Source organism: Somniosus microcephalus, unplaced genomic scaffold (genome assembly GCF_052327205.1).
Source record: "Somniosus microcephalus isolate GS21.2 unplaced genomic scaffold, FLI_Smic_1.0 unresolved_chr4, whole genome shotgun sequence".
NCBI classification, from domain to species: domain Eukaryota; kingdom Metazoa; phylum Chordata; class Chondrichthyes; order Squaliformes; family Somniosidae; genus Somniosus; species Somniosus microcephalus.
Window position 1 is genome coordinate 3864722 of NW_028225182.1, and position 26091 is coordinate 3890812.

Below are 26091 nucleotides of genomic sequence, written 5' to 3' on the forward strand. Positions count from 1 at the left end.
TTCTGAGTAAATCACACAGCTGCCTTGATGGCTATCGGTTCACAAATCTCTGTTTCTTTTTCACACTGCTCATAGCATATTGTATTGCAGCCCTGCCAGGTAAAATGTGAATAATCTTTGCAAGGCACTGCTGCACGATAGATAAGCAATTGTTAACTTTTTTCGAGAATACGAAGTTCAATGTCTACGTTTCAAGAAGCACTGCTTTCAATTTCAACAAGTATGCCAGCCGAATGCAGCTTGCAAAGAAAATGTTGAGCAATCTGCTGTGCAGTGAAATGAAGCACTGGACAATACACATCTTTCTCCTCTTATTTGGAACTGGGAATGAGAGATTGAGCCTATCATCTGATGTCGAGAACAATAAACCAACCGTCATTGATCCAGGCAGCAAACAGGCCTGTAACCGTGGTTGTTATGAAGATGCCAAGCTTGCATGTCCCAAATTTCCAGCAGCTGGGACAACAAGAATTCAGGTTCCACCGAGATTTGAACTTGGATCACTGGATTCAGAGTCCAGAGTGCTTACCATTACACCATGGAACCTTTGCTGAACAGTTCTCTAGATTCTTTTCCCAAAATCAACAACATTACCATCTCCACCATTATACTTTGTCTCGGCCTGGTCTCATCCTTAACTTCAGCTTGCCCCTCTGCTAAGCTTCGGTTCTGAGCAAATCACACAGCTGCCTTGATGGCTATCGGTTCACAAATCTCAGCTTCTTTTTCACACTGCTCATGGCAGATTGCATTGCAATCCTACCAGGTAAAATGAGTATAATCTTTGCAAGGCACAGCTGCACGAAAGATAAGCAATTGTTAACTTTTTTCGAAGAATACGAAGTGCAATGCCTACGTTTCAAGAAGCACTGCTTTCAATTTCAGCAAGTATGCCAGCCGAATGCAGCTTGCAAAGAAAATGTTGAGCATTTTGCTGTGCAGTCAAACGAAGCCCTGGACAACACACATCTTTCTCCCCCTCTTATTTGGAACTGGGAATGAGAGGTTGAGCCTATCATCTGATGTCGAGAACAATAAATCAACCGTCATTGATTCAGGCAGCAAACGGTCCCGTAACCGTGGTTGGTACGCAGATACCAAGCTTGTATGTCCCAAATTTCCAGCAGCTGGGACAACAAGAATTCAGGTTCCACCGAGATTTGAACTTGGATCACTGGATTCAGAGCCCAGAGTGCTTACCATTACACCATGGAACCTTCGCTGAACAGTTCCCTAGATTCTTTTCTCAAAATCAACAACATTACCATCTCCACCATTATACTTTGTCTCGGCCTGGTCTCATCCTTAACGTCAGCTTGCCCACTTGCCCCTCTGCGAAGCTTCGGTTCTGAGCAAATCACACAGCTGCCTTGATGGCTATCGGTTCACAAATCTCAGCTTCTTTTTCACACTGCTCATGGCAGATTGCATTGCAGCCCTGCCAGGTAAAATGAGTATAATCTTTGCAAGGCACAGCTGCACGAAAGATAAGCAATTGTTAACTTTTTTCGAAGAATACGAAGTGCAATGCCTACTTTTCAAGAAGCACTGCTTTCAATTTCAGCTAGTATGCCAGCCGAATGCAGCTTGCAAAGAAAATGTTGAGCATTCTGCTGTGCAGTCAAACGAAGCACTGGACAACACACATCTTTCTCCCCCTCTTATTTGGAACTGGGAATGAGAGGTTGAGCCGATCATCTGATGTCGAGAACAATAAATCAACCGTCATTGATTCAGGCAGCAAACGGTTCCGTAACCTTGGTTGGTATGCAGATACCAAGCTTGTTTGTCCCAAATTTCAGCAGCTGGGACAACAATAATTCAGGTTCCACCGAGATTTGAACTCGGAGCGCTGGATTCAGAGCCCAGAGTGCTTACCACTACACCATGGAACCTTCGCTGAACAGTCCCTAGATTCTTTTCTCAAAATCAACAACATTACCATCTCCACCATTCTACTTTGTCTCGGCCTGGTCTCATCCTTAACGTCAGCTTGCCCACTTGCCCCTCTGCTAAGCTTCGGTTCTGAGCAAATCACACATCTGCCTTGATGGCTATCGGTTCACAAATCTCAGCTTCTTTTTCACACTGCTCATGGCAGATTGCATTGCAGTCCTGCCAGGTAAAATGAGTATAATCTTTGAAAGGCACTGCTGCACGAAAGATAAGCAATTGTTAACTTTTTTCGAGAATACGAAGTGCAATGCCTACGTTTCAAGAAGCACTGCTTTCAATTTCAGCAAGTATGCCAGCCGAATGCAGCTTGCAAAGAAAATGTTGAGCATTCTGCTGTGCAGTCAAACGAAGCACTGGACTGCACACATCTTTCTCCCCCTCTTATTTGGAACTGGGAATGAGAGGTTGAGCCGATCATCTGATGTCGATAACAATAAATCAACCGTCATTGATTCAGGCAGCAAACGGTCCCGTAACCGTGGTTGGTATGCAGATACCAAGCTTGTATGTCCCAAATTTCAGCAGCTGGGACAACAAGAATTCAGGTTCCACCGAGATTTGAACTCGGATCGCTGGATTCAAAGCCCAGAGTGCTTACCATTACACCATGGAACCTTCGCTGAACAGTTCCCTAGATTCTTTTCTCAAAATCAACAACATTACCATCTCCACCATTATACTTTGTCTCGGCCTGGTCTCATCCTTAACTTCAGCTTGCCCCTCTGCTAAGCTTCGGTTCTGAGCAAATCACACAGCTGCCTTGATGGCTATCGGTTCACAAATCTCAGCTTCTTTTTCACACTGCTCATGGCAGATTGCATTGCAGTCCTGCCAGGTAAAATGAGTATAATCTTTGCAAGGCACTGCTGCACGAAAGATAAGCAATTGTTAACTTTTTTCGAGAATACGAAGTGCAATGCCTACGTTTCAAGAAGCACTGCTTTCAATTTCAGCAAGTATGCCAGCCAAATGCAGCGTGGAAAGGAAATGTTGAGCATTCTGCTGTGCAGTCAAACGAAGCACTGGACAACACACATCTTTCTCCTCCTCTTATTTGGAACTGGGAATGAGAGGTTGAGCCTATCATCTGATGTCGAGAACAATAAATCAACCGTCATTGATTCAGGCAGCAAACGGTCCCGTAACCGTGGTTGGTATGCAGATACCAAGCTTGTGTGTCCCAAATTTCAGCAGCTGGGACAACAATAATTCAGGTTCCACCGAAATTTGAACTCGGATCGCTGGATTCAGAGTCCAGAGTGCTTACCATTACACCATGGAACCTTTGCTGAACAGTTCCTTAGATTCTTTTCTCAAAATCAACAACATTACCATCTCCACCATTATACTTTGTCTCGGCCTGGTCTCATCCTTAACGTCAGCTTGCCCACTTGCCCCTCTGCTAAGCTTCGGTTCTGAGCAAATCACACAGCTGCCTTGATGGCTATCGGTTCACAAATCTCAGCTTCTTTTTCACACTGCTCATGGCAGATTGCATTGCAGCCCTGCCAGGTAAAATGAGTATAATCTTTGCAAGGCACAGCTGCACGAAAGATAAGCAATTGTTAACTTTTTTCGAAGAATACGAAGTGCAATGTCTACGTTTCAAGAAGCACTGCTTTCAATTTCAGCAAGTATGCCAGCCGAATGCAGCTTGCAAAGAAAATGTTGAGCATTCTGCTGTGCAGTCAAACGAAGCCCTGGACAACACACATCTTTCTCCCCCTCTTATTTGGAACTGGGAATGAGAGGTTGAGCCGATCATCTGATGTCGATAACAATAAATCAACCGTCATTGAATCAGGCAGCAAACGGTCCCGTAACCGTGGTTGGTATGCAGATACCAAGCTTGTATGTCCCAAATTTCAGCAGCTGGGAGAACAAGAATTCAGGTTCCACCGAGATTTGAACTCGGATCGCTGGATTCAAAGCCCAGAGTGCTTACCATTACACCATGGAACCTTCGCTGAACAGTTCCCTAGATTCTTTTCTCAAAATCAACAACATTACCATCTCCACCATTATACTTTGTCTCGGCCTGGTCTCATCCTTAACTTCAGCTTGCCCCTCTGCTAAGCTTCGGTTCTGAGCAAATCACACAGCTGCCTTGATGGCTATCGGTTCACAAATCTCAGCTTCTTTTTCACACTGCTCATGGCAGATTGCATTGCAGCCCTGCCAGGTAAAATGAGTATAATCTTTGCAAGGCACAGCTGCACGAAAGATAAGCAATTGTTAACTTTTTTCGAAGAATACGAAGTGCAATGTCTACGTTTCAAGAAGCACTGCTTTCAATTTCAGCAAGTATGCCAGCCGAATGCAGCTTGCAAAGAAAATGTTGAGCATTCTGCTGTGCAGTCAAACGAAGCACTGGACAACACACATCTTTCTCCCCCTCTTATTTGGAACTGGGAATGAGAGGTTGAGCCTATCATCTGATGTCGAGAACAATAAATCAACCGTCATTGATTCAGGCAGCAAACGGTCCTGAAACCTTGGTTGGTATGCAGATACCAAGCTTGTCTGTCCCAAATTTCAGCAGCTGGGACAACAATAATTCAGGTTCCACCGAGATTTGAACTCGGATCGCTGGATTCAGAGCCCAGAGTGCTCACCATTACACCATGCAACCTTTGCTGATAAATTTATTTGAATCTTTTCTTAAAATCAACAACATTACCGTCTCCACCATTATACTTTGTCTCGGCCAGGTCTCATCCTTAACTTCAGCTTGCCCACTTGCCCCCCTGCTGAGCCTCGGTTCTGAGTAAATCACACAGCTGCCTTGATGGCTATTGGTTCACAAATCTCTGTTTCTTTTTCACACTGCTCATAGCATCTTGTATTGCAGTCCTGCCAGGTAAAATGTGAATAATCTTTGCAAGGCACTGCTGCACGATAGATAAGCAATTGTTAACTTTTTTCGAGAATACGAAGTGCAATGTCTACGTTTCAAGAAGCACTGCTTTCAATTTCAACAAGTATGCCAGCCGAATGCAGCTTGCAAAGAAAATGTTGAGCAATCTGCTGTGCAGTGAAATGAAGCACTGGACAATACACATCTTTCTCCCCCGCTTATTTGGAACTGGGAATGAGAGGTTGAGCCTATCATCTGATGTCCAGAACAATAAATCAACCGTCATCGATTCAGGCAGCAAACAGTCCCGTAACCGTGGTTGGTATGCAGATGCCAATCTTGCATGTCCCAAATTTCCAGCAGCTGGGACAACAATAATTCAGGTTCCACCGAGATTTGAACTCGAATCGCTGGATTCAGAGGCCAGAGTGCTTACCATTACACCATGGAACCTTTGCTGAACAGTTCCTTAGATTCTTTTCTCAAAATCAACAACATTACCATCTCCACCATTATACTTTGTCTCGGCCTGGTCTCATCCTTAACGTCAGCTTGCCCACTTGCCCCTCTGCTAAGCTTCGGTTCTGAGCAAATCACACAGCTGCCTTGATGGCTATCGGTTCACAAATCTCAGCTTCTTTTTCACACTGCTCATGGCAGATTGCATTGCAGCCCTGCCAGGTAAAATGAGTATAATCTTTGCAAGGCACTGCTGCACGAAAGATAAGCAATTGTTAACTTTTTTCGAGAATACGAAGTGCAATGCCTACGTTTCAAGAAGCACTGCTTTCAATTTCAGCAAGTATGCCAGCCAAATGCAGCGTGGAAAGGAAATGTTGAGCATTCTGCTGTGCAGTCAAACGAAGCACTGGACAACACACATCTTTCTCCTCCTCTTATTTGGAACTGGGAATGAGAGGTTGAGCCTATCATCTGATGTCGAGAACAATAAATCAACCGTCATTGATTCAGGCAGCAAACGGTCCCGAAACCTTGGTTGGTATGCAGATACCAAGCTTGTCTGTCCCAAATTTCAGCAGCTGGGACAACAATAATTCAGGTTCCACCGAGATTTGAACTCGGATCGCTGGATTCAGAGCCCAGAGTGCTCACCATTACACCATGGAACCATTGCTGATAAATTTATTTGAATCTTTTCTTAAAATCAACAACATTACCGTCTCCACCATTATACTTTGTCTCGGCCAGGTCTCATCCTTAACTTCAGCTTGCCCACTTGCCCCCCTGCTGAGCCTCGGTTCTGAGTAAATCACACAGCTGCCTTGATGGCTATTGGTTCACAAATCTCTGTTTCTTTTTCACACTGCTCATAGCATCTTGTATTGCAGTCCTGCCAGGTAAAATGTGAATAATCTTTGCAAGGCACTGCTGCACGATAGATAAGCAATTGTTAACTTTTTTCGAGAATACGAAGTGCAATGTCTACGTTTCAAGAAGCACTGCTTTCAATTTCAACAAGTATGCCAGCCGAATGCAGCTTGCAAAGAAAATGTTGAGCAATCTGCTGTGCAGTGAAATGAAGCACTGGACAATACACATCTTTCTCCCCCGCTTATTTGGAACTGGGAATGAGAGGTTGAGCCTATCATCTGATGTCCAGAACAATAAATCAACCGTCATCGATTCAGGCAGCAAACAGTCCCGTAACCGTGGTTGGTATGCAGATGCCAATCTTGCATGTCCCAAATTTCCAGCAGCTGGGACAACAATAATTCAGGTTCCACCGAGATTTGAACTCGAATCGCTGGATTCAGAGGCCAGAGTGCTTACCATTACACCATGGAACCTTTGCTGAACAGTTCCTTAGATTCTTTTCTCAAAATCAACAACATTACCATCTCCACCATTATACTTTGTCTCGGCCTGGTCTCATCCTTAACGTCAGCTTGCCCACTTGCCCCTCTGCTAAGCTTCGGTTCTGAGCAAATCACACAGCTGCCTTGATGGCTATCGGTTCACAAATCTCAGCTTCTTTTTCACACTGCTCATGGCAGATTGCATTGCAGCCCTGCCAGGTAAAATGAGTATAATCTTTGCAAGGCACTGCTGCACGAAAGATAAGCAATTGTTAACTTTTTTCGAGAATACGAAGTGCAATGCCTACGTTTCAAGAAGCACTGCTTTCAATTTCAGCAAGTATGCCAGCCAAATGCAGCGTGGAAAGGAAATGTTGAGCATTCTGCTGTGCAGTCAAACGAAGCACTGGACAACACACATCTTTCTCCTCCTCTTATTTGGAACTGGGAATGAGAGGTTGAGCCTATCATCTGATGTCGAGAACAATAAATCAACCGTCATTGATTCAGGCAGCAAACGGTCCCGTAACCGTGGTTGGTATGCAGATACCAAGCTTGTGTGTCCCAAATTTCAGCAGCTGGGACAACAATAATTCAGGTTCCACCGAGATTTGAACTCGGATCGCTGGATTCAGAGTCCAGAGTGCTTACCATTACACCATGGAACCTTTGCTGAACAGTTCCTTAGATTCTTTTCTCAAAATCAACAACATTACCATCTCCACCATTATACTTTGTCTCGGCCTGGTCTCATCCTTAGCGTCAGCTTGCCCACTTGCCCCTCTGCTAAGCTTCGGTTCTGAGCAAATCACACAGCTGCCTTGATGGCTATCGGTTCACAAATCTCAGCTTCTTTTTCACACTGCTCATGGCAGATTGCATTGCAGCCCTGCCAGGTAAAATGAGTATAATCTTTGGAAGGCACAGCTGCACGAAAGATAAGCAATTGTTAACTTTTTTCGAAAAATACGAAGTGCAATGCCTACTTTTCAAGAAGCACTGCTTTCAATTTCAGCAAGTATGCCAGCCGAATGCAGCTTGCAAAGAAAATGTTGAGCATTCTGCTGTGCATTCAAACGAAGCCCTGGACAACACACATCTTTCTCCCCCTCTTATTTGGAACTGGGAATGAGAGGTTGAGCCTATCCCCTGATGTCGAGAACAATAAATCAACCGTCATTGATTCAGGCAGCAAACGGTCCCGTAACCGTGGTTGGTATGCAGATACCAAGCTTGTATGTCCCAAATTTCAGCAGCTGGGACAACAAGAATTCAGGTTCCACCGAGATTTGAACTCGGATCGCTGGATTCAGAGCCCAGAGTGCTTACCATTACACCATGAAACCTTCGCTGAACAGTCCCTAGATTCTTTTCTCAAAATCAACAACATTACCATCTCCACCATTATACTTTGTCTCGGCCTGGTCTCATCCTTAACGTCAGCTTGCCCACTACCCCTCTGCTAAGCTTCGGTTCTGAGCAAATCACACAGCTGCCTTGATGGCTATCGGTTCACAAATCTCAGCTTCTTTTTCACACTGCTCATGGCAGATTGCATTGCAGTCCTGCCAGGTAAAATGAGTATAATCTTTGCAAGGCACTGCTGCACGAAAGATAAGCAATTGTTAACTTTTTTCGAGAATACGAAGTGCAATGCCTACGTTTCAAGAAGCACTGCTTTCATTTTCAGCAAGTGTGCCAGCCGAATGCAGCTTGGAAAGGAAATGTTGAGCATTCTGCTGTGCAGTCAAACGAAGCACTGGACAACACACATCTTTCTCCTCCTCTTATTTGGAACTGGGAATGAGAAGTTGAGCCTGTCATCATCTAATGTCGAGAACAATAAACCAACCGTCATTGATCCAGGCAGCAAACGGGCCCGTAACCGTGGTTGTTATGAAGATGCCAAGCTTGCATGTCCCAAATTTCAGCAGCTGGGACAACAAGAATTCAGGTTCCACCGAGATTTGAACTCGGATCGCTGGATTCAAAGCCCAGAGTGCTTACCATTACACCATGGAACCTTCGCTGAACAGTTCCCTAGATTCTTTTCTCAAAATCAACAACATTACCATCTCCACCATTATACTTTGTCTCGGCCTGGTCTCATCCTTAACTTCAGCTTGCCCCTCTGCTAAGCTTCGGTTCTGAGCAAATCACACAGCTGCCTTGATGGCTATCGGTTCACAAATCTCAGCTTCTTTTTCACACTGCTCATGGCAGATTGCATTGCAGCCCTGCCAGGTAAAATGAGTATAATCTTTGCAAGGCACAGCTGCACGAAAGATAAGCAATTGTTAACTTTTTTCGAAGAATACGAAGTGCAATGCCTACGTTTCAAGAAGCACTGCTTTCAATTTCAGCAAGTATGCCAGCCAAATGCAGCGTGGAAAGGAAATGTAGAGCATTCTGCTGTGCAGTCAAACGAAGCACTGGACAACACACATCTTTCTCCTCCTCTTATTTGGAACTGGGAATGAGAGGTTGAGCCTATCATCTGATGTCGAGAACAATAAATCAACCGTCATTGATTCAGGCAGCAAACGGTCCCGTAACCGTGGTTGGTATGCAGATACCAAGCTTGTGTGTCCCAAATTTCAGCAGCTGGGACAACAAGAATTCAGGTTCCACCGAGATTTGAACTCGGATCGCTGGATTCAGAGTCCAGAGTGCTTACCATTACACCATGGAACCTTTGCTGAACAGTTCCTTAGATTCTTTTCTCAAAATCAACAACATTACCATCTCCACCATTCTACTTTGTCTCGGCCTGGTCTCATCCTTAACGTCAGCTTGCCCACTTGCCCCTCTGCTAAGCTTCGGTTCTGAGCAAATCACACAGCTGCCTTGATGGCTATCGGTTCACAAATCTCAGCTTCTTTTTCACACTGCTCATGGCAGATTGCATTGCAGTCCTGCCAGGTAAAATGAGTATAATCTTTGAAAGGCACTGCTGCACGAAAGATAAGCAATTGTTAACTTTTTTCGAGAATACGAAGTGCAATGCCTACGTTTCAAGAAGCACTGCTTTCAATTTCAGCAAGTATGCCAGCCGAATGCAGCTTGCAAAGAAAATGTTGAGCATTCTGCTGTGCAGTCAAACGAAGCCCTGGACAACACACATCTTTCTCCCCCTCTTATTTGGAACTGGGAATGAGAGGTTGAGCCGATCATCTGATGTCGATAACAATAAATCAACCGTCATTGAATCAGGCAGCAAACGGTCCCGTAACCGTGGTTGGTATGCAGATACCAAGCTTGTATGTCCCAAATTTCAGCAGCTGGGACAACAAGAATACAGGTTCCACCGAGATTTGAACTCGGATCGCTGGATTCAAAGCCCAGAGTGCTTACCATTACACCATGGAACCTTCGCTGAACAGTTCCCTAGATTCTTTTCTCAAAATCAACAACATTACCATCTCCACCATTATACTTTGTCTCGGCCTGGTCTCATCCTTAACTTCAGCTTGCCCCTCTGCTACGCTTCGGTTCTGAGCAAATCACACAGCTGCCTTGATGGCTATCGGTTCACAAATCTCAGCTTCTTTTTCACACTGCTCATGGCAGATTGCATTGCAGCCCTGCCAGGTAAAATGAGTATAATCTTTGCAAGGCACAGCTGCACGAAAGATAAGCAATTGTTAACTTTTTTCGAAGAATACGAAGTGCAATGCCTACGTTTCAAGAAGCACTGCTTTCAATTTCAGCAAGTATGCCAGCCAAATGCAGCGTGGAAAGGAAATGTTGAGCATTCTGCTGTGCAGTCAAACGAAGCACTGGACAACACACATCTTTCTCCTCCTCTTATTTGGAACTGGGAATGAGAGGTTGAGCCTATCATCTGATGTCGAGAACAATAAATCAACCGTCATTGATTCAGGCAGCAAACGGTCCCGTAACCGTGGTTGGTATGCAGATACCAAGCTTGTGTGTCCCAAATTTCAGCAGCTGGGACAACAAGAATTCAGGTTCCACCGAGATTTGAACTCGGATCGCTGGATTCAGAGTCCAGAGTGCTTACCATTACACCATGGAACCTTTGCTGAACAGTTCCTTAGATTCTTTTCTCAAAATCAACAACATTACCATCTCCACCATTCTACTTTGTCTCGGCCTGGTCTCATCCTTAACGTCAGCTTGCCCACTTGCCCCTCTGCTAAGCTTCGGTTCTGAGCAAATCACACAGCTGCCTTGATGGCTATCGGTTCACAAATCTCAGCTTCTTTTTCACACTGCTCATGGCAGATTGCATTGCAGTCCTGCCAGGTAAAATGAGTATAATCTTTGAAAGGCACTGCTGCACGAAAGATAAGCAATTGTTAACTTTTTTCGAGAATACGAAGTGCAATGCCTACGTTTCAAGAAGCACTGCTTTCAATTTCAGCAAGTATGCCAGCCGAATGCAGCTTGCAAAGAAAATGTTGAGCATTCTGCTGTGCAGTCAAACGAAGCCCTGGACAACACACATCTTTCTCCCCCTCTTATTTGGAACTGGGAATGAGAGGTTGAGCCGATCATCTGATGTCGATAACAATAAATCAACCGTCATTGAATCAGGCAGCAAACGGTCCCGTAACCGTGGTTGGTATGCAGATACCAAGCTTGTATGTCCCAAATTTCAGCAGCTGGGACAACAAGAATACAGGTTCCACCGAGATTTGAACTCGGATCGCTGGATTCAAAGCCCAGAGTGCTTACCATTACACCATGGAACCTTCGCTGAACAGTTCCCTAGATTCTTTTCTCAAAATCAACAACATTACCATCTCCACCATTATACTTTGTCTCGGCCTGGTCTCATCCTTAACTTCAGCTTGCCCCTCTGCTACGCTTCGGTTCTGAGCAAATCACACAGCTGCCTTGATGGCTATCGGTTCACAAATCTCAGCTTCTTTTTCACACTGCTCATGGCAGATTGCATTGCAGCCCTGCCAGGTAAAATGAGTATAATCTTTGCAAGGCACAGCTGCACGAAAGATAAGCAATTGTTAACTTTTTTCGAAGAATACGAAGTGCAATGTCTACGTTTCAAGAAGCACTGCTTTCAATTTCAGCAAGTATGCCAGCCGAATGCAGCTTGCAAAGAAAATGTTGAGCATTCTGCTGTGCAGTCAAACGAAGCACTGGACAACACACATCTTTCTCCCCCTCTTATTTGGAACTGGGAATGAGAGGTTGAGCCTATCATCTGATGTCGAGAACAATAAATCAACAGTCATTGATTCAGGCAGCAAACGGTCCCGAAACCTTGGTTGGTATGCAGATACCAAGCTTGTCTGTCCCAAATTTCAGCAGCTGGGACAACAATAATTCAGGTTACACCGAGATTTGAACTCGGATCGCTGGATTCAGAGCCCAGAGTGCTCACCATTACACCATGGAACCATTGCTGATAAATTTATTTGAATCTTTTCTTAAAATCAACAACATTACCGTCTCCACCATTATACTTTGTCTCGGCCAGGTCTCATCCTTAACTTCAGCTTGCCCACTTGCCCCCCTGCTGAGCCTCGGTTCTGAGTAAATCACACAGCTGCCTTGATGGCTATTGGTTCACAAATCTCTGTTTCTTTTTCACACTGCTCATAGCATCTTGTATTGCAGTCCTGCCAGGTAAAATGTGAATAATCTTTGCAAGGCACTGCTGCACGATAGATAAGCAATTGTTAACTTTTTTCGAGAATACGAAGTGCAATGTCTACGTTTCAAGAAGCACTGCTTTCAATTTCAACAAGTATGCCAGCCGAATGCAGCTTGCAAAGAAAATGTTGAGCAATCTGATGTGCAGTGAAATGAAGCACTGGACAATACACATCTTTCTCCCCCGCTTATTTGGAACTGGGAATGAGAGGTTGAGCCTATCATCTGATGTCCAGAACAATAAATCAACCGTCATCGATTCAGGCAGCAAACGGTCCCGTAACCGTGGTTGGTATGCAGATGCCAATCTTGCATGTCCCAAATTTCCAGCAGCTGGGACAACAATAATTCAGGTTCCACCGAGATTTGAACTCGAATCGCTGGATTCAGAGTCCAGAGTGCTTACCATTACTCCATGGAACCTTTGCTGAACAGTTCCTTAGATTCTTTTCTCAAAATCAACAACATTACCATCTCCACCATTATACTTTGTCTCGGCCTGGTCTCATCCTTAACGTCAGCTTGCCCACTTGCCCCTCTGCTAAGCTTCGGTTCTGAGCAAATCACACAGCTGCCTTGATGGCTATCGGTTCACAAATCTCAGCTTCTTTTTCACACTGCTCATGGCAGATTGCATTGCAGCCCTGCCAGGTAAAATGAGTATAATCTTTGCAAGGCACTGCTGCACGAAAGATAAGCAATTGTTAACTTTTTTCGAGAATACGAAGTGCAATGCCTACGTTTCAAGAAGCACTGCTTTCAATTTCAGCAAGTATGCCAGCCAAATGCAGCGTGGAAAGGAAATGTTGAGCATTCTGCTGTGCAGTCAAACGAAGCACTGGACAACACACATCTTTCTCCTCCTCTTATTTGGAACTGGGAATGAGAGGTTGAGCCTATCATCTGATGTCGAGAACAATAAATCAACCGTCATTGATTCAGGCAGCAAACGGTCCCGTAACCGTGGTTGGTATGCAGATACCAAGCTTGTGTGTCCCAAATTTCAGCAGCTGGGACAACAATAATTCAGGTTCCACCGTGATTTGAACTCGGATCGCTGGATTCAGAGTCCAGAGTGCTTACCATTACACCATGGAACCTTTGCTGAACAGTTCCTTAGATTCTTTTCTCAAAATCAACAACATTACCATCTCCACCATTATACTTTGTCTCGGCCTGGTCTCATCCTTAACGTCAGCTTGCCCACTTGCCCCTCTGCTAAGCTTCGGTTCTGAGCAAATCACACAGCTGCCTTGATGGCTATCGGTTCACAAATCTCAGCTTCTTTTTCACACTGCTCATGGCAGATTGCATTGCAGCCCTGCCAGGTAAAATGAGTATAATCTTTGGAAGGCACAGCTGCACGAAAGATAAGCAATTGTTAACTTTTTTCGAAAAATACGAAGTGCAATGCCTACTTTTCAAGAAGCACTGCTTTCAATTTCAGCAAGTATGCCAGCCGAATGCAGCTTGCAAAGAAAATGTTGAGCATTCTGCTGTGCATTCAAACGAAGCCCTGGACAACACACATCTTTCTCCCCCTCTTATTTGGAACTGGGAATGAGAGGTTGAGCCTATCCCCTGATGTCGAGAACAATAAATCAACCGTCATTGATTCAGGCAGCAAACGGTCCCGTAACCGTGGTTGGTATGCAGATACCAAGCTTGTATGTCCCAAATTTCAGCAGCTGGGACAACAAGAATTCAGGTTCCACCGAGATTTGAACTCGGATCGCTGGATTCAGAGCCCAGAGTGCTTACCATTACACCATGAAACCTTCGCTGAACAGTCCCTAGATTCTTTTCTCAAAATCAACAACATTACCATCTCCACCATTATACTTTGTCTCGGCCTGGTCTCATCCTTAACGTCAGCTTGCCCAATACCCCTCTGCTAAGCTTCGGTTCTGAGCAAATCACACAGCTGCCTTGATGGCTATCGGTTCACAAATCTCAGCTTCTTTTTCACACTGCTCATGGCAGATTGCAGTCCTGCCAGGTAAAATGAGTATAATCTTTGCAAGGCACTGCTGCACGAAAGATAAGCAATTGTTAACTTTTTTCGAGAATACGAAGTGCAATGCCTACGTTTCAAGAAGCACTGCTTTCATTTTCAGCAAGTGTGCCAGCCGAATGCAGCTTGGAAAGGAAATGTTGAGCATTCTGCTGTGCAGTCAAACGAAGCACTGGACAACACACATCTTTCTCCTCCTCTTATTTGGAACTGGGAATGAGAAGTTGAGCCTGTCATCATCTAATGTCGAGAACAATAAACCAACCGTCATTGATCCAGGCAGCAAACGGGCCCGTAACCGTGGTTGTTATGAAGATGCCAAGCTTGCATGTCCCAAATTTCAGCAGCTGGGACAACAAGAATTCAGGTTCCACCGAGATTTGAACTCGGATCGCTGGATTCAAAGCCCAGAGTGCTTACCATTACACCATGGAACCTTCGCTGAACAGTTCCCTAGATTCTTTTCTCAAAATCAACAACATTACCATCTCCACCATTATACTTTGTCTCGGCCTGGTCTCATCCTTAACTTCAGCTTGCCCCTCTGCTAAGCTTCGGTTCTGAGCAAATCACACAGCTGCCTTGATGGCTATCGGTTCACAAATCTCAGCTTCTTTTTCACACTGCTCATGGCAGATTGCATTGCAGCCCTGCCAGGTAAAATGAGTATAATCTTTGCAAGGCACAGCTGCACGAAAGATAAGCAATTGTTAACTTTTTTCGAAGAATACGAAGTGCAATGTCTACGTTTCAAGAAGCACTGCTTTCAATTTCAGCAAGTATGCCAGCCGAATGCAGCTTGCAAAGAAAATGTTGAGCAGTCTGCTGTGCATTCAAACGAAGCCCTGGACAACACACATCTTTCTCCCCCTCTTATTTGGAACTGGGAATGAGAGGTTGAGCCTATCACCTGATGTCGAGAACAATAAATCAACCGTCATTGATTCAGGCAGCAAACGGTCCCGTAACCGTGGTTGGTATGCAGATACCAAGCTTGTATGTCCCAAATTTCAGCAGCTGGGACAACAAGAATTCAGGTTCCACCGAGATTTGAACTCGGATCGCTGGATTCAGAGCCCAGAGTGCTTACCATTACACCATGGAACCTTCGCTGAACAGTCCCTAGATTCTTTTCTCAAAATCAACAACATTACCATCTCCACCATTATACTTTGTCTCGGCCTGGTCTCATCCTTAACTTCAGCTTGCCCCTCTGCTAAGCTTCGGTTCTGAGCAAATCACACAGCTGCCTTGATGGCTATCGGTTCACAAATCTCAGCTTCTTTTTCACACTGCTCATGGCAGATTGCATTGCAGTCCTGCCAGGTAAAATGAGTATAATCTTTGCAAGGCACTGCTGCACGAAAGATAAGCAATTGTTAACTTTTTTCGAGAATACGAAGTGCAATGCCTACGTTTCAAGAAGCACTGCTTCCATTTTCAGCAAGTGTGCCAGCCGAATGCAGCTTGGAAAGGAAATGTTGAGCATTCTGCTGTGCAGTCAAACGAAGCACTGGACAACACACATCTTTCTCCTCCTCTTATTTGGAACTGGGAATGAGAAGTTGAGCCTGTCATCATCTAATGTCGAGAACAATAAACCAACCGTCATTGATCCAGGCAGCAAACAGGCCCGTAACCGTGGTTGTTATGAAGATGCCAAGCTTGCATGTCCCAAATTTCCAGCAGCTGGGACAGCAAGAATTCAGGTTCCACCGAGATTTGAACTTGGATCACTGGATTCAGAGCCCAGAGTGCTTACCATTACACCATGGAACCTTCGCTGAACAGTTCCCTAGATTCTTTTCTCAAAATCAACAACATTACCATCTCCACCATTATACTTTGTCTCGGCCTGGTCTCATCCTTAACTTCAGCTTGCCCCTCTGCTAAGCTTCGGTTCTGAGCAAATCACACAGCTGCCTTGATGGCTATCGGTTCACAAATCTCAGCTTCTTTTTCACACTGCTCATGGCAGATTGCATTGCAGTCCTGCCAGGTAAAATGAGTATAATCTTTGCAAGGCACTGCTGCACGAAAGATAAGCAATTGTTAACTTTTTTCGAGAATACGAAGTGCAATGCCTACGTTTCAAGAAGCACTGCTTTCAATTTCAGCAAGTATGCCAGCCAAATGCAGCGTGGAAAGGAAATGTTGAGCATTCTGCTGTGCAGTCAAACGAAGCACTGGACAACACACATCTTTCTCCTCCTCTTATTTGGAACTGGGAATGAGAGGTTGAGCCTATCATCTGATGTCGAGAACAATAAATCAACCGTCATTGATTCAGGCAGCAAACGGTCCCGTAACCGTGGTTGGTATGCAGATACCAAGCTTGTGTGTCCCAAATTTCAGCAGCTGGGACAACAATAATTCAGGTTCCACCGAGATTTGAACTCGGATCGCTGGATTCAGAGTCCAGAGTGCTTACCATTACACCATGGAACCTTTGCTGAACAGTTCCTTAGATTCTTTTCTCAAAATCAACAACATTACCATCTCCACCATTCTACTTTGTCTCGGCCTGGTCTCATCCTTAACGTCAGCTTGCCCACTTGCCCCTCTGCTAAGCTTCGGTTCTGAGCAAATCACACAGCTGCCTTGATGGCTATCGGTTCACAAATCTCAGCTTCTTTTTCACACTGCTCATGGCAGATTGCATTGCAGCCCTGCCAGGTAAAATGAGTATAATCTTTGGAAGGCACAGCTGCACGAAAGATAAGCAATTGTTAACTTTTTTCGAAGAATACGAAGTGCAATGCCTACTTTTCAAGAAGCACTGCTTTCAATTTCAGCAAGTATGCCAGCCGAATGCAGCTTGCAAAGAAAATGTTGAGCATTCTGCTGTGCATTCAAACGAAGCCCTGGACAACACACATCTTTCTCCCCCTCTTATTTGGAACTGGGAATGAGAGGTTGAGCCTATCACCTGTTGTCGAGAACAATAAATCAACCGTCATTGATTCAGGCAGCAAACGGTCCCGTAACCGTGGTTGGTATGCAGATACCAAGCTTGTATGTCCCAAATTTCAGCAGCTGGGACAACAAGAATTCAGGTTCCACCGAGATTTGAACTCGGATCGCTGGATTCAAAGCCCAGAGTGCTTACCATTACACCATGGAACCTTCGCTAAACAGTTCCCTAGATTCTTTTCTCAAAATCAACAACATTACCATCTCCACCATTATACTTTGTCTCGGCCTGGTCTCATCCTTAACTTCAGCTTGCCCCTCTGCTAAGATTCGGTTCTGAGCAAATCACACAGCTGCCTTGATGGCTATCGGTTCACAAATCTCAGCTTCTTTTTCACACAGCTCATGGCAGATTGCATTGCAGCCCTGCCAGGTAAAATGAGTATAATCTTTGCAAGGCACAGCTGCACGAAAGATAAGCAATTGTTAACTTTTTTCGAAGAATACGAAGTGCAATGTCTACGTTTCAAGAAGCACTGCTTTCAATTTCAGCAAGTATGCCAGCCGAATGCAGCTTGCAAAGAAAATGTTGAGCATTCTGCTGTGCAGTCAAACGAAGCACTGGACAACACACATCTTTCTCCCCCTCTTATTTGGAACTGGGAATGAGAGGTTGAGCCTATCATCTGATGTCGAGAACAATAAATCAACCGTCATTGATTCAGGCAGCAAACGGTCCCGAAACCTTGGTTGGTATGCAGATACCAAGCTTGTCTGTCCCAAATTTCAGCAGCTGGGACAACAATAATTCAGGTTCCACCGAGATTTGAACTCGGATCGCTGGATTCAGAGCCCAGAGTGCTCACCATTACACCATGGAACCATGGCTGATAAATTTATTTGAATCTTTTCTTAAAATCAACAACATTACCGTCTCCACCATTATACTTTGTCTCGGCCAGGTCTCATCCTTAACTTCAGCTTGCCCACTTGCCCCCCTGCTGAGCCTCGGTTCTGAGTAAATCACACAGCTGCCTTGATGGCTATTGGTTCACAAATCTCTGTTTCTTTTTCACACTGCTCATAGCATCTTGTATTGCAGTCCTGCCAGGTAAAATGTGAATAATCTTTGCAAGGCACTGCTGCACGATAGATAAGCAATTGTTAACTTTTTTCGAGAATACGAAGTGCAATGTCTACGTTTCAAGAAGCACTGCTTTCAATTTCAACAAGTATGCCAGCCGAATGCAGCTTGCAAAGAAAATGTTGAGCAATCTGCTGTGCAGTGAAATGAAGCACTGGACAACACACATCTTTCTCCCCCGCTTATTTGGAACTGGGAATGAGAGGTTGAGCCTATCATCTGATGTCCAGAACAATAAATCAACCGTCATCGATTCAGGCAGCAAACGGTCCCGTAACCGTGGTTGGTATGCAGATGCCAATCTTGCATGTCCCAAATTTCCAGCAGCTGCGACAACAATAATTCAGGTTCCACCGAGATTTAAACTCGGATCGCTGGATTCAGAGTCCAGAGTGCTTACCATTACACAATGGAACCTTTGCTGAACAGTTCCTTAGATTCTTTTCTCAAAATCAACAACATTACCATCTCCACCATTATACTTTGTCTCGGCCTGGTCTCATCCTTAACGTCAGCTTGCCCACTTGCCCCTCTGCTAAGCTTCGGTTCTGAGCAAATCACACAGCTGCCTTGATGGCTATCGCTTCACAAATCTCAGCTTCTTTTTCACACTGCTCATGGCAGATTGCATTGCAGCCCTGCCAGGTAAAATGAGTATAATCTTTGGAAGGCACAGCTGCACGAAAGATAAGCAATTGTTAACTTTTTTCGAAGAATACGAAGTGCAATGCCTACTTTTCAAGAAGCACTGCTTTCAATTTCAGCAAGTATGCCAGCCGAATGCAGCTTGCAAAGAAAATGTTGAGCATTCTGCTGTGCATTCAAACGAAGCCCTGGACAACACACATCTTTCTCCCCCTCTTATTTGGAACTGGGAATGAGAGGTTGAGCCTATCACCTGATGTCGAGAACAATAAATCAACCGTCATTGATTCAGGCAGCAAACGGTCCCGTAACCGTGGTTGGTATGCAGATACCAAGCTTGTATGTCCCAAATTTCAGCAGCTGGGACAACAAGAATTCAGGTTCCACCGAGATTTGAACTCGGATCGCTAGATTCAGAGCCCAGAGTGCTTACCATAACACCATGGAACCTTTGCTGAACAATCCCTAGATTCTTTTCTCAAAATCAACAACATTACCATCTCCACCATTATACTTTGTTTCGGCCTGGTCTCATCCTTAACGTCAGCTTGCCCACTTGCCCCTCTGCTAAGCTTCGGTTCTGAGCAAATCACACTGCTGACTTGATGGCTATCGGTTCACAAATCTCAGCTTCTTTTTCACACTGCTCATGGCAGATTGCATTGCAGTCCTGCCAGGTAAAATGAGTATAATCTTTGCAAGGCACTGCTGCACGAAAGATAAGCAATTGTTAACTTTTTTCGAGAATACGAAGTGCAATGCCTACGTTTCAAGAAGCACTGCTTTCATTTTCAGCAAGTGTGCCAGCCGAATGCAGCTTGGAAAGGAAATGTTGAGCATTCTGCTGTGCAGTCAAACGAAGCACTGGACAACACACATCTTTCTCCTCCTCTTATTTGGAACTGGGAATGAGAAGTTGAGCCTGTCATCATCTAATGTCGAGAACAATAAACCAACCGTCATTGATCCAGGCAGCAAACAGGCCCGTAACCGTGGTTGTTATGAAGATGCCAAGCTTGCATATCCCAAATTTCCAGCAGCTGGGACAACAAGAATTCAGGTTCTACCGAGATTTGAACTTGGATCACTGGATTCAGAGCCCAGAGTGCTTACCATTACACCATGGAACCTTCGCTGAACAGTTCCCTAGATTCTTTTCTCAAAATCAACAACATTACCATCTCCACCATTATACTTTGTCTCGGCCTGGTCTCATCCTTAACTTCAGCTTGCCCCTCTGCTAAGCTTCGGTTCTGAGCAAATCACACAGCTGCCTTGATGGCTATCGGTTCACAAATCTCAGCTTCTTTTTCACACTGCTCATGGCAGATTGCATTGCAGTCCTGCCAGGTAAAATGAGTATAATCTTTGCAAGGCACTGCTGCACGAAAGATAAGCAATTGTTAACTTTTTTCGAGAATACGAAGTGCAATGCCTACGTTTCAAGAAGCACTGCTTTCAATTTCAGCAAGTATGCCAGCCAAATGCAGCGTGGAAAGGAAATGTTGAGCATTCTGCTGTGCAGTCAAACGAAGCACTGGACAACACACATCTTTCTCCTCCTCTTATTTGGAACTGGGAATGAGAGGTTGAGCCTATCATCTGATGTCGAGAACAATAAATCAACCGTCATTGATTCAGGCAGCAAACGGTCCCGTAACCGTGGTTGGTATGCAGATACCAAGCTTGTGTGTCCCAAATTTCAGCAGCTGGGACAACAATAATTCAGGTTCCACCGAGATTTGAACTCGGATCGCTGGATTCAGAGCCCAGAGTGCTTACCATTACACCATGGAACCTTCGCTGAACAGTCCCTAGATTCTTTTCTCAAAATCAACAACATTACCATCTCCACCATTATACTTTGTCTCGGCCTGGTCTCATCCTTAACGTCAGCTTGCCCACTTGCCCCTCTGCTAAGCTTCGGTTCTGAGCAAATCACACAGCTGCCTTGATGGCTATCGGTTCACAAATCTCAGCTTCTTTTTCACACTGCTCATGGCAGATTGCATTGCAGCCCTGCCAGGTAAAATGAGTATAATCTTTGCAAGGCACAGCTGCACGAAAGATAAGCAATTGTTAACTTTTTTCGAAGAATACGAAGTGCAATGTCTACGTGTCAAGAAGCACTGCTTTCAATTTCAGCAAGTATGCCAGCCGAATGCAGCTTGCAAAGAAAATGTTGAGCATTCTGCTGTGCAGTCAAACGAAGCACTGGACAACACACATCTTTCTCCCCCTCTTATTTGGAACTGGGAATGAGAGGTTGAGCCTATCATCTGATGTCGAGAACAATAAATCAACCGTCATTGATTCAGGCAGCAAACGGTCCCGAAACCTTGGTTGGTATGCAGATACCAAGCTTGTCTGTCCCAAATTCCAGCAGCTGGGACAACAATAATTCAGGTTCCACCGAGATTTGAACTCGGATCGCTGGATTCAGAGCCCAGAGTGCTCACCATTACACCATGGAACCATTGCTGATAAATTTATTTGAATCTTTTCTTAAAATCAACAACATTACCGTCTCCACCATTATACTTTGTCTCGGCCAGGTCTCATCCTTAACTTCAGCTTGCCCACTTGCCCCCCTGCTGAGCCTCGGTTCTGAGTAAATCACACAGCTGCCTTGATGGCTATTGGTTCACAAATCTCTGTTTCTTTTTCACACTGCTCATAGCATCTTGTATTGCAGTCCTGCCAGGTAAAATGTGAATAATCTTTGCAAGGCACTGCTGCACGATAGATAAGCAATTGTTAACTTTTTTCGAGAATACGAAGTGCAATGTCTACGTTTCAAGAAGCACTGCTTTCAATTTCAACAAGTATGCCAGCCGAATGCAGCTTGCAAAGAAAATGTTGAGCAATCTGCTGTGCAGTGAAATGAAGCACTGGACAATACACATCTTTCTCCCCCGCTTATTTGGAACTGGGAATGAGAGGTTGAGCCTATCATCTGATGTCCAGAACAATAAATCAACCGTCATCGATTCGGGCAGCAAACGGTCCCGTAACCGTGGTTGGTATGCAGATGCCAATCTTGCATGTCCCAAATTTCCAGCAGCTGGGACAACAATAATTCAGGTTCCACCGAGATTTGAACTCGAATCGCTGGATTCAGAGTCCAGAGTGCTTACCATTACACCATGGAACCTTTGCTGAACAGTTCCTTAGATTCTTTTCTCAAAATCAACAACATTACCATCTCCACCATTATACTTTGTCTCGGCCTGGTCTCATCCTTAACGTCAGCTTGCCCACTTGCCCCTCTGCTAAGCTTCGGTTCTGAGCAAATCACACAGCTGCCTTGATGGCTATCGGTTCACAAATCTCAGCTTCTTTTTCACACTGCTCATGGCAGATTGCATTGCAGCCCTGCCAGGTAAAATGAGTATAATCTTTGCAAGGCACTGCTGCACGAAAGATAAGCAATTGTTAACTTTTTTCGAGAATACGAAGTGCAATGCCTACGTTTCAAGAAGCACTGCTTTCAATTTCAGCAAGTATGCCAGCCAAATGCAGCGTGGAAAGGAAATGTTGAGCATTCTGCTGTGCAGTCAAACGAAGCACTGGACAACACACATCTTTCTCCTCCTCTTATTTGGAACTGGGAATGAGAAGTTGAGCCTGTCATCATCTAATGTCGAGAACAATAAACCAACCGTCATTGATCCAGGCAGCAAACAGGCCCGTAACCGTGGTTGTTATGAAGATGCCAAGCTTGCATGTCCCAAATTTCCAGCAGCTGGGACAACAAGAATTCAGGTTCCACCGAGATTTGAACTTGGATCACTGGATTCAGAGCCCAGAGTGCTTACCATTACACCATGGAACCTTCGCTGAACAGTTCCCTAGATTCTTTTCTCAAAATCAACAACATTACCATCTCCACCATTATACTTTGTCTCGGCCTGGTCTCATCCTTAACTTCAGCTTGCCCCTCTGCTAAGCTTCGGTTCTGAGCAAATCACACAGCTGCCTTGATGGCTATCGGTTCACAAATCTCAGCTTCTTTTTCACACTGCTCATGGCAGATTGCATTGCAGTCCTGCCAGGTAAAATGAGTATAATCTTTGCAAGGCACTGCTGCACGAAAGATAAGCAATTGTTAACTTTTTTCGAGAATACGAAGTGCAATGCCTACGTTTCAAGAAGCACTGCTTTCAATTTCAGCAAGTATGCCAGCCAAATGCAGCGTGGAAAGGAAATGTTGAGCATTCTGCTGTGCAGTCAAACGAAGCACTGGACAACACACATCTTTCTCCTCCTCTTATTTGGAACTGGGAATGAGAGGTTGAGCCTATCATCTGATGTCGAGAACAATAAATCAACCGTCATTGATTCAGGCAGCAAACTGTCCCGTAACCGTGGTTGGTATGCAGATACCAAGCTTGTGTGTCCCAAATTTCAGCAGCTGGGACAACAATAATTCAGGTTCCACCGAGATTTGAACTCGGATCGCTGGATTCAGAGTCCAGAGTGCTTACCATTACACCATGGAACCTTTGCTGAACAGTTCCTTAGATTCTTTTCTCAAAATCAACAACATTACCATCTCCACCATTCTACTTTGTCTCGGCCTGGTCTCATCCTTAACGTCAGCTTGCCCACTTGCCCCTCTGCTAAGCTTCGGTTCTGAGCAAATCACACAGCTGCCTTGATGGCTATCGGTTCACAAATCTCAGCTTCTTTTTCACACTGCTCATGGCAGATTGCATTGCAGCCCTGCCAGGTAAAATGAGTATAATCTTTGGAAGGCACAGCTGCACGAAAGATAAGCAATTGTTAACTTTTTTCGAAGAATACGAAGTGCAATGCCTACTTTTCAAGAAGCACTGCTTTCAATTTCAGCAAGTATGCCAGCCGAATGCAGCTTGCAAAGAAAATGTTGAGCATTCTGCTGTGCATTCAAACGAAGCCCTGGACAACACACATCTTTCTCCCCCTCTTATTTGGAACTGGGAATGAGAGGTTGAGCCTATCACCTGTTGTCGAGAACAATAAATCAACCGTCATTGATTCAGGCAGCAAACGGTCCCGTAACCGTGGTTAGTATGCAGATACCAAGCTTGTATGTCCCAAATTTCAGCAGCTGGGACAACAAGAATTCAGGTTCCACCGAGATTTGAACTCGGATCGCTGGATTCAAAGCCCAGAGTGCTTACCATTACACCATGGAACCTTCGCTAAACAGTTCCCTAGATTCTTTTCTCAAAATCAACAACATTACCATCTCCACCATTATACTTTGTCTCGGCCTGGTCTCATCCTTAACTTCAGCTTGCCCCTCTGCTAAGATTCGGTTCTGAGCAAATCACACAGCTGCCTTGATGGCTATCGGTTCACAAATCTCAGCTTCTTTTTCACACAGCTCATGGCAGATTGCATTGCAGCCCTGCCAGGTAAAATGAGTATAATCTTTGCAAGGCACAGCTGCACGAAAGATAAGCAATTGTTAACTTTTTTCGAAGAATACGAAGTGCAATGTCTACGTTTCAAGAAGCACTGCTTTCAATTTCAGCAAGTATGCCAGCCGAATGCAGCTTGCAAAGAAAATGTTGAGCATTCTGCTGTGCAGTCAAACGAAGCACTGGACAACACACATCTTTCTCCCCCTCTTATTTGGAACTGGGAATGAGAGGTTGAGCCTATCATCTGATGTCGAGAACAATAAATCAACCGTCATTGATTCAGGCAGCAAACGGTCCCGAAACCTTGGTTGGTATGCAGATACCAAGCTTGTCTGTCCCAAATTTCAGCAGCTGGGACAACAATAATTCAGGTTCCACCGAGATTTGAACTCGGATCGCTGGATTCAGAGCCCAGAGTGCTCACCATTACACCATGGAACCATTGCTGATAAATTTATTTGAATCTTTTCTTAAAATCAACAACATTACCGTCTCCACCATTATACTTTGTCTCGGCCAGGTCTCATCCTTAACTTCAGCTTGCCCACTTGCCCCCCTGCTGAGCCTCGGTTCTGAGTAAATCACACAGCTGCCTTGATGGCTATTGGTTCACAAATCTCTGTTTCTTTTTCACACTGCTCATAGCATCTTGTATTGCAGTCCTGCCAGGTAAAATGTGAATAATCTTTGCAAGGCACTGCTGCACGATAGATAAGCAATTGTTAACTTTTTTCGAGAATACGAAGTGCAATGTCTACGTTTCAAGAAGCACTGCTTTCAATTTCAACAAGTATGCCAGCCGAATGCAGCTTGCAAAGAAAATGTTGAGCAATCTGCTGTGCAGTGAAATGAAGCACTGGACAATACACATCTTTCTCCCCCGCTTATTTGGAACTGGGAATGAGAGGTTGAGCCTATCATCTGATGTCCAGAACAATAAATCAACCGTCATCGATTCAGGCAGCAAACGGTCCCGTAACCGTGGTTGGTATGCAGATGCCAATCTTGCATGTCCCAAATTTCCAGCAGCTGCGACAACAATAATTCAGGTTCCACCGAGATTTAAACTCGGATCGCTGGATTCAGAGTCCAGAGTGCTTACCATTACACAATGGAACCTTTGCTGAACAGTTCCTTAGATTCTTTTCTCAAAATCAACAACATTACCATCTCCACCATTATACTTTGTCTCGGCCTGGTCTCATCCTTAACGTCAGCTTGCCCACTTGCCCCTCTGCTAAGCTTCGGTTCTGAGCAAATCACACAGCTGCCTTGATGGCTATCGCTTCACAAATCTCAGCTTCTTTTTCACACTGCTCATGGCAGATTGCATTGCAGCCCTGCCAGGTAAAATGAGTATAATCTTTGGAAGGCACAGCTGCACGAAAGATAAGCAATTGTTAACTTTTTTCGAAGAATACGAAGTGCAATGCCTACTTTTCAAGAAGCACTGCTTTCAATTTCAGCAAGTATGCCAGCCGAATGCAGCTTGCAAAGAAAATGTTGAGCATTCTGCTGTGCATTCAAACGAAGCCCTGGACAACACACATCTTTCTCCCCCTCTTATTTGGAACTGGGAATGAGAGGTTGAGCCTATCACCTGATGTCGAGAACAATAAATCAACCGTCATTGATTCAGGCAGCAAACGGTCCCGTAACCGTGGTTGGTATGCAGATACCAAGCTTGTATG

General features: G+C 44.7%; 22 non-coding genes across 22 annotated transcripts; all 22 read right to left on the reverse strand.

The window, feature by feature from the left end:
* Window positions 1–474: 474 nt before the first annotated feature.
* On the reverse strand, window positions 475–546 carry trnaq-cug (transfer RNA glutamine (anticodon CUG)). The gene has a single exon. It is a non-coding gene; the product is annotated as a tRNA-Gln (tRNA).
* Window positions 547–1823: 1277 nt separating this feature from the next.
* Window positions 1824–1895, reverse strand: trnaq-cug (transfer RNA glutamine (anticodon CUG)). Its single transcript has one exon. It is a non-coding gene; the product is annotated as a tRNA-Gln (tRNA).
* Window positions 1896–2499: 604 nt separating this feature from the next.
* trnaq-uug (transfer RNA glutamine (anticodon UUG)) lies at window positions 2500–2571 on the reverse strand. The gene has a single exon. It is a non-coding gene; the product is annotated as a tRNA-Gln (tRNA).
* Window positions 2572–3846: 1275 nt separating this feature from the next.
* Window positions 3847–3918, reverse strand: trnaq-uug (transfer RNA glutamine (anticodon UUG)). The gene has a single exon. It is a non-coding gene; the product is annotated as a tRNA-Gln (tRNA).
* Window positions 3919–5871: 1953 nt separating this feature from the next.
* On the reverse strand, window positions 5872–5943 carry trnaq-cug (transfer RNA glutamine (anticodon CUG)). Its single transcript has one exon. It is a non-coding gene; the product is annotated as a tRNA-Gln (tRNA).
* A 1283-nt stretch (window positions 5944–7226) lies between these two features.
* Window positions 7227–7298, reverse strand: trnaq-cug (transfer RNA glutamine (anticodon CUG)). Its single transcript has one exon. It is a non-coding gene; the product is annotated as a tRNA-Gln (tRNA).
* Window positions 7299–8582: 1284 nt separating this feature from the next.
* On the reverse strand, window positions 8583–8654 carry trnaq-uug (transfer RNA glutamine (anticodon UUG)). The gene has a single exon. It is a non-coding gene; the product is annotated as a tRNA-Gln (tRNA).
* Window positions 8655–9252: 598 nt separating this feature from the next.
* Window positions 9253–9324, reverse strand: trnaq-cug (transfer RNA glutamine (anticodon CUG)). Its single transcript has one exon. It is a non-coding gene; the product is annotated as a tRNA-Gln (tRNA).
* Window positions 9325–9929: 605 nt separating this feature from the next.
* Window positions 9930–10001, reverse strand: trnaq-uug (transfer RNA glutamine (anticodon UUG)). The gene has a single exon. It is a non-coding gene; the product is annotated as a tRNA-Gln (tRNA).
* Window positions 10002–10599: 598 nt separating this feature from the next.
* Window positions 10600–10671, reverse strand: trnaq-cug (transfer RNA glutamine (anticodon CUG)). The gene has a single exon. It is a non-coding gene; the product is annotated as a tRNA-Gln (tRNA).
* A 605-nt stretch (window positions 10672–11276) lies between these two features.
* On the reverse strand, window positions 11277–11348 carry trnaq-uug (transfer RNA glutamine (anticodon UUG)). The gene has a single exon. It is a non-coding gene; the product is annotated as a tRNA-Gln (tRNA).
* Window positions 11349–14652: 3304 nt separating this feature from the next.
* Window positions 14653–14724, reverse strand: trnaq-uug (transfer RNA glutamine (anticodon UUG)). Its single transcript has one exon. It is a non-coding gene; the product is annotated as a tRNA-Gln (tRNA).
* Window positions 14725–15322: 598 nt separating this feature from the next.
* On the reverse strand, window positions 15323–15394 carry trnaq-cug (transfer RNA glutamine (anticodon CUG)). Its single transcript has one exon. It is a non-coding gene; the product is annotated as a tRNA-Gln (tRNA).
* A 1269-nt stretch (window positions 15395–16663) lies between these two features.
* Window positions 16664–16735, reverse strand: trnaq-cug (transfer RNA glutamine (anticodon CUG)). The gene has a single exon. It is a non-coding gene; the product is annotated as a tRNA-Gln (tRNA).
* A 606-nt stretch (window positions 16736–17341) lies between these two features.
* On the reverse strand, window positions 17342–17413 carry trnaq-uug (transfer RNA glutamine (anticodon UUG)). Its single transcript has one exon. It is a non-coding gene; the product is annotated as a tRNA-Gln (tRNA).
* A 598-nt stretch (window positions 17414–18011) lies between these two features.
* On the reverse strand, window positions 18012–18083 carry trnaq-cug (transfer RNA glutamine (anticodon CUG)). The gene has a single exon. It is a non-coding gene; the product is annotated as a tRNA-Gln (tRNA).
* A 2633-nt stretch (window positions 18084–20716) lies between these two features.
* trnaq-cug (transfer RNA glutamine (anticodon CUG)) lies at window positions 20717–20788 on the reverse strand. Its single transcript has one exon. It is a non-coding gene; the product is annotated as a tRNA-Gln (tRNA).
* A 605-nt stretch (window positions 20789–21393) lies between these two features.
* On the reverse strand, window positions 21394–21465 carry trnaq-cug (transfer RNA glutamine (anticodon CUG)). The gene has a single exon. It is a non-coding gene; the product is annotated as a tRNA-Gln (tRNA).
* A 606-nt stretch (window positions 21466–22071) lies between these two features.
* Window positions 22072–22143, reverse strand: trnaq-cug (transfer RNA glutamine (anticodon CUG)). Its single transcript has one exon. It is a non-coding gene; the product is annotated as a tRNA-Gln (tRNA).
* A 1278-nt stretch (window positions 22144–23421) lies between these two features.
* On the reverse strand, window positions 23422–23493 carry trnaq-cug (transfer RNA glutamine (anticodon CUG)). The gene has a single exon. It is a non-coding gene; the product is annotated as a tRNA-Gln (tRNA).
* A 606-nt stretch (window positions 23494–24099) lies between these two features.
* trnaq-uug (transfer RNA glutamine (anticodon UUG)) lies at window positions 24100–24171 on the reverse strand. The gene has a single exon. It is a non-coding gene; the product is annotated as a tRNA-Gln (tRNA).
* A 598-nt stretch (window positions 24172–24769) lies between these two features.
* On the reverse strand, window positions 24770–24841 carry trnaq-cug (transfer RNA glutamine (anticodon CUG)). The gene has a single exon. It is a non-coding gene; the product is annotated as a tRNA-Gln (tRNA).
* Between the last annotated feature and the right edge of the window lie 1250 nt (window positions 24842–26091).